Source organism: Coptis chinensis, chromosome 4 (assembly GCF_015680905.1).
Source record: "Coptis chinensis isolate HL-2020 chromosome 4, ASM1568090v1, whole genome shotgun sequence".
NCBI lineage: Eukaryota > Viridiplantae > Streptophyta > Magnoliopsida > Ranunculales > Ranunculaceae > Coptis > Coptis chinensis.
In genome coordinates this window covers 92875663-92889016 of record NC_141459.1, presented here as the reverse complement: position 1 = coordinate 92889016, position 13354 = coordinate 92875663, and the positions used below count along the sequence as shown (strand labels likewise).

The 13354-nt window shown below is 34.7% G+C and overlaps 3 long non-coding RNA genes across 4 annotated transcripts; 1 reads left to right on the top strand and 2 right to left on the bottom strand.

Annotated features, from left to right (window-relative positions):
• Nucleotides 1–1032: 1032 nt before the first annotated feature.
• Nucleotides 1033–7966, bottom strand: LOC147505713 (uncharacterized). 2 transcript variants are annotated; one of them, XR_015220659.1, is made up of 9 exons: nt 7742–7963; nt 7067–7427; nt 6797–6948; nt 4842–4983; nt 4424–4723; nt 3897–3996; nt 3633–3735; nt 2808–2868; nt 1033–1482 (listed from the first exon to the last, which is right to left on the bottom strand). It is a non-coding gene; the product is annotated as an uncharacterized LOC147505713 (long non-coding RNA). The 2 variants fall into 2 exon arrangements; XR_015220658.1 differs by having other exon boundaries at nt 3633–3996; nt 7742–7966.
• A 2104-nt stretch (nt 7967–10070) lies between these two features.
• Nucleotides 10071–11640, bottom strand: LOC147505712 (uncharacterized). The gene is made up of 2 exons (XR_015193438.1): nt 11099–11640; nt 10071–10483 (listed from the first exon to the last, which is right to left on the bottom strand). It is a non-coding gene; the product is annotated as an uncharacterized LOC147505712 (long non-coding RNA).
• On the top strand, nt 10477–13136 carry LOC147505711 (uncharacterized). The gene is made up of 4 exons (XR_015193437.1): nt 10477–11044; nt 11649–11764; nt 11864–12111; nt 12359–13136. It is a non-coding gene; the product is annotated as an uncharacterized LOC147505711 (long non-coding RNA).
• The last annotated feature ends 218 nt before the right edge of the window (nt 13137–13354 follow it).

The window sequence follows — 13354 nt, the reverse complement described above, 5'->3', positions numbered from 1 at the left end:
CCATTGAATCTAAACTAAACATAATGTAAGAAATTTAGATTTACTTAATTTGAACAATAATGAATCTAACTTAATTAATTTTGGAATGAAATAGGAACAAGAATTGAAATTAGATCTAGACTGGAAATGACAAAATTCAAACTTGATAAAAATACTACTTTATTTATCTAATAAATCAAGAACAATGATTCAGAGATTTAATCTAAAACAAGAATTTAAATGTAACTAAAACTTAATTTAATTAATAAAACTAGATCTAGAATTCTATATCTTAATTTAGGTCTAACTAGCTACCATTAACAAAGAGCTAAGCTTTTGTTTTTATACATCCAGATCCAAAATTCGTGCATGGGCTTGGAGCCATGGTTTGGGAGGAGAATCGGGCCCAAAACCCAATTCTTTCGATCAAAAAAGGCCTCTTCAGCTGCAGTTGGCTTCCACAGACTTTTCGTCCACTTCTGCTCCTCTGATTGGGTCAAGGCTTGGACCATTGCAAAGCTCTTTTCGAGCGGTCGTTTTGACATAAGGTAGGCCCAATTCGAGGTCCGAGTCCAAAGATATGGCATTCGGAAGTTCTGGCGGCTTTTGCTCCTTTATCTCGCTAATGTGGCACATTTCTCGCACATAATGGACTTTGAAGCCTGAAATGCATAAAAAACATGTAATCAGTATTAACTCTTACTTATTATTCACATAATTGGTCTAACAGTATGATTATTAAGGGGTTAAAACTACAGTTTTGGGCTCTTATCAAGTAGTTTTAGTCTTCTAGACTTAAGTAACACATTTTAGGGGGGAAAAAGTAATGCCTTACAGCTTAATTATATCACATCACACTACGTCTGTCAAATTTCCAGAATATTAGACTTTAGTAAAAGACGTTGGTTTCTATTCTTAAAACAACTGGCATAGAAAGAAGAAAGCAAGTATTACACTAAGACAAATTTTTCCATACCAGACATATATGATATGGTAACACAACCACAATCTCCTAAAAGTGGAACTGCAATATATGAGTATATATGTTTATACTATGACATGTTTAGGAGGCTTTCATGAGGTTTGGTTTGATAAGATCTTATCAATCTAATTAATATCAGATTGTACTAATCAAATGCTAGAATAAAGATCACTGTGGCGATCTTTACTTTCCTTTAGTGGATAATTGTGTTATTATATGGATATGCACCACATCATATCCCCCTGAATTTGTGACACTAATACATTCCTGCTGAACAAAATGCTTAAAAGGGAAAACAACAACTATCTACTGAAAATATGCCTAAAAGAAGAATAATCGTAGTTTTACACCGTCAACTTAGCATAGAGGATACCAAGTAACCTTATAACAAAGTAGATGTAATTGATCGAAAGGGATTACAAAACTTGTAAAGATTGCGCTCATTGTGCCAAGGTTAGCCTGGAGATTTCTCAACTGGTGTGACATGTATCGAGTTGAACGACAGCCCTTTAAATATCGATCTACAACCAAATTCACATTTATAAGGCTAGCAACCTTTTATGAATATATGTTCAACCCATATTCATCCCAAATGAAACTTTAAAAAGACTACGAAGAGGCAAACATTAATCAAACAATTTTAGTCATGAACTAAACAACCCTTAGAACAAATCAACACAAAAACTCTGTTACAGTTTCTCTTACCAGGTTCAAAAAGTGGTTGAGGTTCAGTCCTACATGTTCTAAATAGTAGTAGCAGCATTGTACATCGAGATAAAAAGCTACTTTGGTGTCATAATATATAATCCAGCCGAAAAATGAGTTCTCGAGTAGCATTGTTAATTCTTTCAAATCTAAATATTTTAAAGGAAACATGCATTAGGTTATGAAGAATTGTACTCTCATTTCATGCATATGAAAGAAAGATTGTAATTCCAAAACATTTTCTCCCTCTTGGGTATTAACATCACCATATTTCTACATAGTTAGGTCTCTCGGGCATTAATCCTTGATAGAGTTTTTATAAAAATCAACTTTCATAATAACATTTAATACCTCAAGCATACACATACTCGACAAAGCTATTTACACATGCCTGTCAACTAAAAAAATCCATTAATATATTCACCACACCATATAGTACGCAACTTAGAATAAAAGTAGTAATCCTATCTTGCACATAACATTTGATAGATGAAACAAAAACATAGAAGTCGAGTAGAACCAACAGTGACCTTCCTAACCCTATAAATTCCCCACGCTTTGTAACTTAATAGGTATATCATTTTCTTGAACAACTAGCACACGTACATTCCACAAAGTCAATAAACAATACAGGGACGTCTAATTTCCCTTTTACTGAATGGTGTTGCTAATAACTTAATAAGCTTTCATTGTCCGTTCGTGGTGGTATATTTCTTATGACTGATGAGATATACATGAATGCTAACCAAACATATGCTTTCTTTAGAGTCAGCATTTGCATAATGGCTTATCAGAAGTTTAAGTGGTATTCCTATAGTACTACCATCTTGTCACCTTCTACTTTTGGCTCATGTAGGTGAAATCCAAGGCTTCAACTTAGCCAGGTGACGTATGATGTATTTACACTTAAAATCTAATAGTAGCCTAAATATTTTTCATATTTGTAACAAAATTTTGTGCACACATTCAACGATGAAGTCCATTCAGAAACCAATATCATTAGTTACGTTCATTACCTTCGTAGATTAAAAACAAACCAAATACTTAACTTTGAGGTGGATAAATGTACCACTCTTTAATATAATTTTGTCTTAACGTCATAGATCGAAAAACTATATTTGAAGTAAAATCTCAAGATTACCTCAGCTTGCTTCAGCCTTTTCATCTTGCATCAATGCACGCCACCACAAACGGTCTATAACCTAAACAATTTAAGCATAGATCTCTTTTATTATCACAGGATAAGCAAGGAAAAAAGTTCTATGTGAAAAACCACTAGGCACGGAATATAGTTAGTGACTTAGACACTTAGTATACATTTTTATCTAACATTTTTAATTGTTAACACCTATAATAATCAAAACAGTCATTTAAATTAGGGGTGCAAACGGATAGGTTCGGATTCAGATATGCCTGTATCCGAATCCGAATCCGAAAATTTATACCGATATCCGAATCCGATTTCGGATATCAGAATCGGATATCGGATAATATCCGATCCGAAAATTAATATTAATTAAAATTTTATTTGCTTTGAATAATTCATTTTACCACTATAAAAACTATTATAAATATATATATTTGTCATTTATTATTATTATTTTGTTATTATAGTTTTATATTATTAGTTTATGGTTTTATATAATATTTTATACAATAATTAATTAATTAATTAATTAATTACATATATATAATAACTATTAATTTTTTAAATTGGATCGGATATTTTCGGATGCGGATATGGCAGTATCCAAATCCGTATCCGAAACTAGTTCGGACATAAAAAATTATCCGAATCCGAAATTTTCGGATAATATCCGATTTTTCGAATACGAATTCAAATCGGATTCGAATATTTGGATATCCACTTGCACCCCTAATTTAAATACAGATGTTATGTCATGCATAACATATACGTAAAAACTAAAAAAGGTGGCCTTAACTAAACATAAAATATGAAGCTTACCAATTGGTGGTCTTTTCTCATTTGAAAATTTCTCCAGAGCCTCCCAATCAATTATTGTTGCCAAAGCAAATACTTTGAGCCAATACCATCATATATCATAAACCTGCAAAGTTTAATAGTGCCGCAACAACAACAGCTATATGACAAAATTTAAATATTATCTACAATAATAATTTATAAGGAAGCGATTTCACTTCCATATTTAATGCTACTCTAATCGAACGGTACTACTTACAGGTCTAAAAAGAAGTATAAGTTACCAACCTTGAATTCTTGCTTCACTTTCAATGCAGCACGATGATTGCGAAGTACAATACACGTTCTGATCGATAGTATCCCTAATACTTGAATCAACACTCGAATCCTTAACTCAAATAAAACAAAAGTCAGATCTAACAATTATAGGATGAGACTAATCCAACTTAAAAATAATAAATTATATCTTCTTCATAGACATTGGAGATAGAGATTTAAGAGATGTTGTCGTCGTTATTTTTTTTTTTTTTTTTTTTTTGTAAGGGAGTTTGGGGCATTTGACAAAGGGTTAGGGTTGCATGTATAATATACTAAAAGCAGCAGGTGTTGAGACTGCAATATAGAATAATAAGATGTAGATGATGATGACGATTGGTCAAGTTATGGGTGCTTTTGACCAATTAAGAATGGAAGTAACTTCTCAACCTCATTCTGTATTATGCATATGAAATAGTGACTATTGACTACAGATTACAGATTGAAAATTTTCTGAAAACTATGTAAACTACTACTATTATGGCGCAATTTAGTCTTACTATTATGCATGTCTCTATGTACCAACTCCGTAGGTTGGACTATGTAGTTCATTCAGTTTTGTAGCTCTGTTAAGGTCTCAACATCTCTTTGTGCTTGTCGATGCCTCTGATTGCCACGAGGCGTTACAAAGGGCTTTACAGTCACGAGAGATAGGACCCTTACTGTAAACTTCGGCGAGCATAAACATACTTATGCACCATGTCTTGGATAGTTGGATCCCTGCAAATGCCACCAAGAACTCCGCCGCTTGTGATTTACTTAACAGCTTCTTCACTACCAACTCTAATATTGTCTTATACCTGTGTCACAATGTTTTTCATGTTTAATATTCTTCACAACATACATGAGTTACAAATGAGAATAACCACCTAGCTAAAATGTTGTGGACGTCCAAGAACTGCAAAGATGAAAACATACCTGAGTTGGTGAGTTTCTGAGTCTGAGTTATGACTCTGTAAATAAATCTTCTTTAACTCCGCATGAATCAGGCCATTTTACCACTACTGACGAATCAACTGTGCTAAAACTTGATAAACTCTTTCATCCAACATCAAACACCCTGATGAAGATCGTGAGAGCAAATATAGTAGTATGAGTATCACATAAGGTCTCTAATTCAAGCAACTTGTATTAAAAACTAACAATAAAATCCTTGTTCAGCTCTATTATATTGGGTTCTAGAATGGCAAAAAATTCATTAATAATATTGAATGGAAAGTGCACAATAGCACCATTCTCATGGATGATAGTGCCAGGTATTTATAGTTAGCTAGCTTATACATTCCAAGAATGTTTATAGTTTGACATTTTACAACCCTCCCAACAGCTTCTAGTTTATTTTTATTCGAAAATACTGCTAAGTTATATTGGAGCTGAATAAGCATTCGGTTTTCCATTTAGTTATGCCTATGTTTAGTTACTCTATGTACTGAGTAGTACACTATGCTATACACCGATACAAAATTGTTGATATCTCAAGTAAGAGCACAAACAAACTAACCAAAACCATAAGCAACATTTGTTATTCAACTATCTAATTAAGATATCTCACCAAGCATCCGTTATATAAATCATAGTAAGACAGATTTAAAGTTTGGAATTAAACTATAAACCAAAGCACGCAAAAGAGAATGTGATATGAGTGGTAACATACCATAGATAAGTTTTTTGAAGAAAAAAAAAAGAAGAAGAGAAGAAAATCAATGCCGAGCTCATACTTGGTTGTCAAACAGTTCTGCTCCTTGTGTTTCAGTCAAGCTCTTAACAGTCATAAATGGTATGTCTCATTTGATTGTTAAAGAACAGATAATTAAAGAAAACTTGATGATAACTTTAGACACTCACCGTTTACGTTCCATGAATTTATTCCACTCATTAAAAAAATGAAAACACTAAGTATTGACTACCTGAAAAAATTCATAAAAAAAATGAATTTGTTAAATAAGTATCGACTACTTGAAAAACCACATAATGACAGAAAATCATGAGAAAAAAAAAATTACAAAATTTATTCCACTCATTAAAAAAAAAATGAAAACAGAGGATAAAATCGGATTATGAGATTATGAAGATATCATTACTTTTGTATGCAGGCCCGAAAAAAAAAGTAAGTTTCTCAAGAAAAGTTGAAATATGAAAAGCGCAATCACCAAGCAAGCATACTCCACTGAAAACAGGTAATTCGAATTGAAAATAACTAAGCAAGAATGAGCTTGTATGAATGGAAACTAATTTCTCAGCGCAACTAGCTCACCCAATCAAAGTGAACCAAATACAGCAAATGAAAGTAATATATATCTTAAATTGGGGGCAGTTAAGAAAAAAGAACCCAGCCACATAACCGACAAAACAACTTAACCAACTCATTCAATGAATGACTCAAACAATCATATGAACGTGCACTACCGGAAAAAAAAAATGAACTACATACTAAGGTGTATTAGGACTGAAGCAAATAAAGTTTATCAATGGTTAAAGTGGCTTATCAACTCTGACAACGGGTATACCACATCATGTACTAAATCAACACGTAATATGAAGCAATATCGCAAAAGGAAGAATAAGGCATTATTACCTGGTGACAAATAAGGGAGAAGAACTTGAGTTGTAAAGCTTTGTGACTAATATATTAGGCTGTGTTTGGCGGTATCTAGGAATAAAATTTTGGATGACATTATCTAGAATTCATGATGCATAAAAGTTTTTTTTCAGTGATTTTTAGCGTCATTTTTATTAGGTGAGATACCTCTATTTCATGAATTTATAGGCATGTTCTGCTAAGGTAGACAGATATAACCAAATGTCTTTGGCAGGCCAAGTAGACACTTCAAAGCCCCACCAACCGGTGATATACAATGGTTGTGAAGATATACCTTGGATACATTATTGCATTACTTTCATAAACTCATAATTCCAAGAGTGCTTCATAGGTTGATATCCTTCATCTAGAGGCATATGGCAGCACGCCGTAGTTGGAAAGCAAATTATATCTCCATGGCAAAAAGGAAATTGTACCTCTTGGCACCTACAAGAAAGGAACACCATTATGGACACCATTAGTATAGTTTGTTCTTTGGGGTGCTACGCATAACCAATGAACCACATTGTCTTGCTTTATTCTTTTTAATTTAATATTCGCTTACCAAGAAAAAAAAGGACATCAATATAAGCTTGATCATGGGTATATTCTCATCATGAACTTTAATGGTAAGAGTACTACCACCAGTTCCAGAAACGACCCAACCAAGTGTATAAAAATGTGTACAGAGTTCAGAAACCAACTCTCTTGTTGTAACATTAGTCTAGGTCATTTTTCTTTTTGTGTTTCTCATGTCTCAACAAAAGTAGTGCCGGCTTAGATCTTGCCGCGGATCGAAATCAAACTTAAACAAACTGTATTGCATATGCACTCCCGTGAGCTTCCCTGTGGTTCACGAAGATGGTCAAGAAGACCATGCACTTCTAAGGAACAAATCGGTAGCGATAGTCGTCGATGTACTACACCTGAAGTAAAGAAAATGAATAAAAAATCAGTAGTAGATGAATATGACTATTAATATACAAAAACTATCGGAAGTCTAAAATTGGAATATATAACCGCGTCAAAAGAAGGAACCAACAGTAGGTAAGAAACCAACAACAGTTGATGAAATTAATTGCCATATTAGCTTAGATAGGGTGGTAGAGTTGTTTATGTCGTTTAACTAAGATAGGTGCTATAGGGTTACTATTGTATCCTTGATACCCAAAGCAAATGACATCTTTTCACTAAATGAAAAAAAAGAACATTCCGATTTGTAAAAGCAAGTATCTCACACCTAGATACCAACTGAATTGAATCTCGTTGCAGTACTTTGTCTACGTGAATAACTCGATTCCAAGAACTCTTAGTAGAGACACAGTTCCAAACCCTCCCACTAAAGACACACACTCAAAGGGTGGCTGAGTTAAAGAGTTTCATGAAAATAAGATGCTTGTAATTACTCTTGCAAGTCAATGTTTACACCTTTTTAAATCTCTTTATTAGGTACTTGACCTTACGAGAGTGGAGTGTCAGGCCACAATTTTTTTTTTTGTGAGTGACTAATATAAGATTGGTAAAGGGACAAAATAAGCGAGCAATGTAACATATATTATATGTGATGGAGCATAACTTTGAAAGATTTGTCTTTTGAACAATATAAAATGAAGGAGGGGGGGGGGACGCCATATATAGTGAAGAAAAGCTATTACAATATCTTGGGGATGAGAGGCAAGCAAATATGCATACGCGGCAAAATAGCAGGTGTGATTGCAAAACAGAGTACCTAACTAAAAATGTCAAAAAAAAAAACACGTTAGCAAAACGACGGAAATAGAAGAAAACCCAATATAGTTCTTTTTTTGTTCTACAGTTGTAAATTTTCAACGCAATTTCCCTTTTGAAAAATCACTAAATCAAGTTTGAATTGGGAATGCCAATTCACCTTTTAAGTTCAAAGTAAGTTTCAATGATGAAAAATGGCAAACATCCTGTTTACGAATTATATACAAGGCAATAGCCTAATTGATGTGTCAATCTAATCAACTAATTAGTACAATTGTACATAGACTTGAACCAAAAATGACATGACCAAAATTACGAAGAAAAATAACTTGGCTAAGACATACAGCATAAATGATTTAAAGCAAAAGGCGCTAGTTGCTTTCAAACGGTCAAGCTCTCTCATATATATGTTTTTCCATCATACAATAGTTTTATTTATTTTTACTGAAAGAAGAAAGCCTATAGACATTTGTGTGCCAGTCCATTAAAGGTTCTGAGACTTCTTAGTTCATGCAAAACATGGCTGTAAACTCGTGTGTTTTATGATTTTCCAGGTAGGGATGTTTGCCCCAATTTTCAATTCCTAAAGTAGGCAGATAGGGGGAAAAACTAAAAGTTTCCTACGTATCTAAGTGTGATAGATAAATTTAAAGTGTAACTGACGTACTAATTAACAAACAATCAATAATTATGTTTATCAATTAAAAGAGGAATATACAAACCTGAAAAAGTACTATACCTGAATGTCATGACCCTGGGTGCTGCTGATACCATATTCTCTCTCTCTATTTTTTTTTTTTTTTTGGTGAAGAAAGGACTGCTCATCATCTTCATTATCATAATGGTGATGACTCCGAGATGGATTGTTGTTGATGTTATATCCATACCCTTATTGCTTCTACTGGTTGTTGCCTCCAAAGTCTCTGCCACTGGGGGAGTTTTTCGCGTACAACACCGCTGGTCAGCAAACCTCTCTAACTGCTCTCAAAGATCATGACAGACAACGCCACCAAAGGCTTCTATTTGCAGTTGACATCCCGTTGGGTGCAGATGGAAAGCCTACTGGAACGGGTTAGTAGTTGGGTAGTTTATTCCCATTTTGTGTTCCTTTCTGTTTCAAACGCATTAGGCAATATAAAGACAAGTACAATGAATACTGTTATTTTGAACAGGTTAGAATATAGTATTGACTATATTTTTCATGGTACACTTCCCACTTTGTGTTCGGCGGACTCAAAAAAAAATATTATTTTACAAATTTGCTATTGACCAAAAAAATTTTAATTTGTGTTGGGCACTCCAACTAAATACAAATAATTTGGAGCCAACCTGTTTAGCCTTTTTCTTCTTCTTCTCCCTTATCATTTTGAGTATAAGTTGATATGAGGTGGTTAGAAAGGAGAGGAAGGATTTGGAGGCCAGTTTTGAGGATGTGGCAATGGAGCTGTTGGCCCTTCGGGAGGGACTTGGATTGTGTGAAAGTGAGTAAGGAATTGCATATGTTTCAGTACTTGGGAGTGTATGTTGGAGCATTTAGAAACTCTAAAAAGTGTTTCTGTTCAAATCTCTAGTAAAGCCTACACAAGTCTTTACTAGAGATTGGTTGCGTATCTGTTGGAGCATTTAGAAACTCTAAAAAGTGTGTTTGTCACAGTTCATCCCTAGTTTCTACTTTTCCTTGTTTGGTTACATATGCACTGAAGAGGAGATTAGGACAAGGATAATAATGCATTATACGAAAATATGTTTTAAAAGGCAATGATGCTGATCTGTGTCGTTCAAAGCCTCTTCCAAGCATTAAATAGCAAATTGTCTGAACAAAACTTACTCAACTTATTCCCTTTTTTTCTTTAACATAATTTAATTAATGACAATAACAATTACAATGAAAATGAAAAGAGATAAGCAGCACTTGTTCGGTACACATAATTAATTATACATCTATAAAACCAAAAACATCTATACAAAATCGTTCCCCTACAACACCATAAATATGTCACCATATAGAAAATGTTACAGAAAGAATCCCAACCAACTTCGTCCAGCTTAACATCAATGTTTGTGATAGAAATTCCTCGTATGTGCACTTTATTCATTCTACCGGTGGAGCATTAGCACGCATTCTCTCATAAAGGCGGTAAACCAATGTTGATCTTGACATCTGACGCTCTCTCTCCAAAACAGCAATGACATCCTTACTAGAGATGTTACGAACAACCTTTGAATGAGGTATAATAAGTGCGTTCTTCCCAAACTTCCTTGTTGTCCCCATCAATAATTGAGAAACAAAATATAAACTTAATAATAGGCTTGGCAAAGACCAATTGGCAAAGTTTGTAATATACAGGTATGCCTATTTCTACACTAGTAACTTGAACTACCTAAATATCTACTAAAAAACAGAGGTGGATTAAAGCTCCAATTTCCTCCCTTTTCAATAGGGAAGATATGACATTCTACTATTAGTGAAAAAAACAAGGTTGAGATAACCTGAAGAAGCACTCATTCACTACCCTCGAAACATGGAATATCCATTTAAAAAGAAAATGCTCAAAAGGAATCTCACTCAACTCACAAAGACTTCCCACCCCACCCAAACAACATAGATTTTTTATCGAATCAAAACTTAAAAAGTTAGTTTGTTTCCCTCCCCCCACCACCACCACACACACACCCAATTAAACATTTTCCAACTGCATCTCAACCACTGGACTACAAAGGACACCAACAGCAAAGGTCTTCCACATTGGGCACCAGAATTCACTTGTAATGAAGAATATGCGTATTTACTCATGTCTCAGACATGAAACCTCAGGTACAATCTCAAATTTCCATCGACAATAATTCCACAAATTTTAAAGAGAATTACCTGATGCAGCAGCAGCAGAGGGATTTCTAATCCATTCTCAGAAAGGCTCCCCATATACAACAAAACCCAAGGAACAAGGAGACCATCAATAAAGCAAAACACTGGAGTTTCAGATGCTCTAGAAATCATCAGTCACCATGCCCATCATTTGCAGCAAAGCCTTTGGTAATATAAGATATTGGTGTCCTTCCAGCATTTGGTGGAGTGGAGGAAACGGAGACACAGACAGAGACGAAGGCTGGGATGTTTCTTTTGAACTCTTGCTTAAACGTAAAGAATGAAATTAACCGGTTATGTTTGTGCGGGCTTTAGTGATGGGGTCTGCCCAAAACTCAATGTTGTGCCCAACATAAATACCTACCCCAAATTAAGCCGGGGTCTGCCCAACACAAAATGGGGTCTGTCAATAATTGGACCCTTTTTCATTGATGGACACAATTGTTGCAAGAATTATCTCACGGAGAATTAATACCTTCATATATACTATATATTTTTTGCCGCTATATTGCTTGGCTTAGTTATTTGTTTTTCGGTTGTTTAATTGGTTCAGGCTCTACTACACTAAGATTGGGATCGGAACTCCTTCCCAGGATCACTATGTGCATGTTGATACTGGAAGTGACATTTTGTGGGTAAACTGCTGGATGCAAGAAGAGTGGCCTTGGAGTATGTTTTTTTCTTGCTTTCAATGTAACTTATAGCAGTCCTTAAAGGTTATCGTGTACAATTTCTAACTATTATAGGGGTCTCATTTTTTGGGAATAGGTGCATCTCAAACTATACGATCCAAGCAGCTCTACGACCGGACAATTAATTTACTGTGATCAATCATTTTGCTTGGCAAATAAGAACGGTCCTGATCCTGGTTGCACTTTTGGTGTGCGCTGTGGATATTACCTGCAGTATGGAGATGGAAGCTCAACTGCTGGATACTTTGTGAGAGATAGCATTCAGTATGATCGAGTATCTGGAAATCTTGCTACAACAACAAGCAACTCAAGTGTTATATTTGGGTAAGTCATTTAGTTATTACATTCACACCATCATCTGAAGCATCAACTCAATATGTTGCGTCACTGGTGTGATAGTGTTCGATCCTTAGCATCAGTATTCGTCGTCTTAATTTTTTGGTATTAAGTTCTGACTGAAAATTAGTTGGACTTTACATATATAGTCTTTCAATAGGTTGCAATTGATGCAAGTCGAGTGGACTTTCTTTGTGCTCTCTTTTTAATTATTTTCGTATATAATGTTATATAGGTGTGGTCTTCGACAGACGGGAAATCTTGATGAACCCAGTACAACACTTGATGGGATACTTGGTTTTGGACAGTCAAGTAATTCCATGATGTCATAGATGGCTGCAGCTGGATCAATGAAAAAGATGTTTGCTCATTGCTTAGACAGAACAAAGGGAGGTGGAATCTTTGCCATGGGAAATGTGGTGCAGCCTAAAGTCAATACAACTCCAGTGACCCCTGCTACTACTGTTCCACTACCTACACCTAATCTTGATTCAGCAGCAATGTCACCATTTGCAGAAGCTGCAGCCTCATCTCCTCCTGCGGTGTTTGATACATAATATAACACCCCGTGTTTTTATTCTTTTATTTTCCTAATAATAATAATAATAATAGATAATAGATAAAATAAAATAGGATAAGTGTAAGTGGAAATCGGAGACGTGGGTTTATGGGATAAACCTTCTTCCTTATTTCGGGGGTTTTGTTTTTAACAAAAAGGAAACAGAATAGGGTTGGTCAAAAACACAGCGAGGGTTTTAGAAAAAAAATGGAGTTTTACTGAAAAAATAAAAGGTTTTGAACGAGAAAGATCGTCCTTTCGCCAACAATCGACTTCGGTCTTTCGGGATTTTTCCCGTTTTCAGAAAGCTGTTCGGTTTATAAACAGTGAGTAGTTTAGTTTTATTTCACGTCTATACATAAATAGTTTACTGTAAAAAAAAAAAGGTTTACATGCTGTATGTTTTCTGCTTATCGTTCTGTAGTGATTCTATAATAATTTGTGGTCTCGCAAATTGGTAAAAACGGTTCACTGTTAGTATATTGTTGTTGGTATACTGTTTAGCTGGACAACTGCGGAAAACTCTGTTTTGGGCGTTAATGACGACGTGAACCAAAGCCAAAGAATAGTTAAGACTATTAATTTCCATTATAGGTGGTCATAATATAAATTGGTTGGGTTGAGTAAATAGTTGGAGGTAGTTAGGGGCGTGTGAGTATGGAAGAATGGGGC